The sequence below is a fragment of the Nematolebias whitei genome, chromosome 15, assembly GCF_014905685.2.
Source record: "Nematolebias whitei isolate Nwh7 chromosome 15, NemWhi1, whole genome shotgun sequence".
NCBI classification, from domain to species: domain Eukaryota; kingdom Metazoa; phylum Chordata; class Actinopteri; order Cyprinodontiformes; family Rivulidae; genus Nematolebias; species Nematolebias whitei.
The window spans coordinates 11,552,197-11,555,296 of NC_056512.1; the positions used below are offsets into that span (position 1 = coordinate 11,552,197).

Sequence of the window (3,100 nt, forward strand, 5' to 3'; positions counted from 1 at the left end):
AGTAGGAATAGTAGTACAAGTAGTAGTTTATTTTAGTATTTATATATTTACATATATATATATAGGCATTTTAAACCCTTCCCACATTCTTGCAATGTTCTAAACAATGTTTCTAAACTCTAAAAGCTCTAAAAGAGCACAGAATGTCATGATTCTTTCTGCCTGGAGAGAATCATTTTCCCTCTCTGGAGCTCTTTGCCTCCTCTCAGCCACATTCACTTCTCTGCAGTAGAACAGAGAAGGAGCAGGGAGGAGAAGCTGCAGGAGGACGTTTCTTCTGCAGCGTGGGCTGCACAAAGGTGCAGCAGGTGCTAAATAATTTTAAATAATTCATTTTAAATAAAAATGTCATGCTGCTCGTGTGGCTCATTCATCATTCAACCAATTGTGTCATGTCCAATCTTATTTTGAAAAACCACAATAGGGCGAGTTCACAAAAAATAAACCTTGAAATAGCGAGGGACTACTGTTTTTTTGTTGTTGTTGTTGTTTTGTTTGTTTCTTTTTTTATTGTAGGTGATTTTGTGATGTACTTAATAGTCCTGAGAATAGAAATTATTATTCTGTCAGCAAGGTTTGGTAAAAATCAGGGAGGTTTTCTGGAAGCCAAGTTAACAGATGTTCAGCTCAGGGTCATCCCTGGAGTTACTCATGCCCTCATGTTAAAAAAAAAAAAAAATCTCATCCCTCATTTTGAGGGTTCCATGCCTCGTCCCGAGGGTTCCACGCAACTTGAGGGTTCAACACCAGTCCCTGAGTGTTGCACAGCATCCATAGACCCAGCTCCTGACCTGACAGCTGCATCACCTTAAGTGACTACACCTCCAGCTGCAACACCTAGGATGGTTACGTCCCCTGCTGCAGCACCTGAAGCGCCCAAGTCTCCAGCCTTGGTTCCCACGACTTCTTCAGCTGCACCGGTTCTTACAACAACTGCAGCTGCCCTGGTCCCACCTGAACTTTTTCCCTGCCCTGGGTGGTCATGGTCCCTCTGCATGTCCATCACCATCCGCTGCCCACAGGACCTGCTGCCATGTGATGGACGCACAGATGGCCTGGCCGCCCATCTGAATTCTGTCCCAACCATGGACAGTTGCCAGGCCATTCCCCTAAACTACGGTCCTGTGCTGGACGGCCTCCCGTCCACCCACCTTGAACTCTGTCCTGATGGACGGTCGACTGACCGTCTGGACGTTTTTATGTTCCTTATGTGCGTTTAATGTAGATCCCAGGTTTCATCCTGCCAGTTTTTTGGTCTGTCCTTGTGTTTTCCTTGGTGCCCTCCATCCTCATGGTTCCCCGCTCCTCCCACCCAAGTTTTTGGTGGTGGTTTTTTTAGACATCAGGGGACGTTTTTAGGGGGGAGGTACTGTGGGGATGGTACCCTGTTGTTGTGTTTTTGTCCTGCTCACCCTGTCTATCACTCCCTGTCTCCCCACACCTGTGACGCTCCACACGTGTTGACACTTGTTTGACCTTGTCCTGTTCCTTGTGTTTCCCTGAGTCTGACCTGTCCTGTAAGTTTCAGCTGAGTAGAACATAGAGACAGAAAATCATTTAGGTAATGTTGCATGTGTGGGTGTTGTAGTATGTGAGCTCATTTTTAATGTATTTATGTGAATTTTACATTGAATGTGTCTTCTGTCCATCAGACATTTTTATTCAAAGTACTTTGTAAAATTTTCCCAAGAGAGACTACTAAAGGCACTTTAGACATTGAGCATTGCTGTACATGTGAAGTAGAGTTTTATGCAACAAGAAAGCTACTCTTTAAATCAGGTCACATGTGTACTTCTGTTTATTTGTTTTTCCTCTAGCTGATAAATTAAGAGAAATGGCGTGCACTACCAATACTACAGAAATTGAGGCAGGAGCAGAACCCTGTGTGAGCATCTATGCCAACTGGCTTGTCGTCCTTCTCCTGGTCATCTACTTGCTGTTCACCAACATTGTACTGGTCAATCTACTCATTGCCATGTTCAGGTACTCTCCTTTTGTGACTGATTTACAAAGAAAAACGGATATTGTTGCGAGCACAATAACTTGAAATTCCCCATGTTTAGTGTTAGGTTAGTTTTTATACTGCTTAAAAGTATAGTATTCTCAAATGATTGGGGTGGCCCTTTGGGGGACCAAAGATTAATCTATGGTGGTCAAAGTCCCCATTGGCCACCACTGGCTCTGCCTTTGTGCCTGGTTGTGGATACAACTGCTCCCTTCACTGGCCAAGGATTCATCACTCTGTGTTGCTTCAGAGAAGCAAAAACAACAACAACAACAAACCTACCATTGTTCTTCTGCACAGTGAAACTCCTACCAATTTAATATCCAAAAAAGTTCAATCTGGTCCTCTGGACATTCAAAAAAAAACAAAAAACAAAACAAAGCAAAATAATCTAGAAATGTTTCGTCTCTCATCCAAGAGACTTCCTCACAGTCTGAGGTGCTGTTTTCAGCTCAGTCTCTTAAATAGCACCTTCTCAGAGTGGATCAACCAGTTTGCTGCTGACAACCAAAACCAGCTGATCACATGCTCAAGAAGGACCATCAGCCTAACAATGGGTCATTAGCACACTGATGGCTGTTTACTACTCACAGAGGGTTGAGTGATACTAGCAATCACAGCATTGTAAGAGGGGGACAGTTGAACCCGGAGGCCTCCACCCCTGTTTAATGATGGACAATTTATTTTCACAAAGATGGCCTCCTTTACTCCTCTCTCAAACCATCGTTCCTCTCTGTCCAGCATGTGAACATCTTCATCCTTGAAAGAGTGACCGCTGGCCTGGAGATGTTGATCTTCTGTGCTGGGCCATCCTTTTGGCCAGTGGCTGTTTTGTTTCCCCGATGTAAGACTGATCACAGCCCTCCTGACACTGAACAGCATACACAACATTACTCTGTTTGTGCCGGGGGACTGTTTGGGTTTCTTCTCTGCTTTCAGGAAGGCCCAGTTAGGATATCCACATTGCTCTAGAGCCTGTTTTGTGTAGGATTTCTCCTTCTGCCTGGCTCCCGAGCTAGTGGGGATGCTGTCTGCTCTGTGATACAGTGTCCTGATGACTCCTAACTTGTGCTCCAAAGGGTGATGGGAGTCAAA

General features: G+C 44.5%; 1 protein-coding gene across 1 annotated transcript in view; it reads right to left on the bottom strand.

Moving 5' to 3' along the window:
* The window catches only part of trpm4a (transient receptor potential cation channel, subfamily M, member 4a), a 116,904-nt gene that overhangs the window by 23,880 nt on the left and 89,924 nt on the right, over nucleotides 1-3,100 (bottom strand). The gene's annotated exons all lie outside the window — the stretch shown is intronic.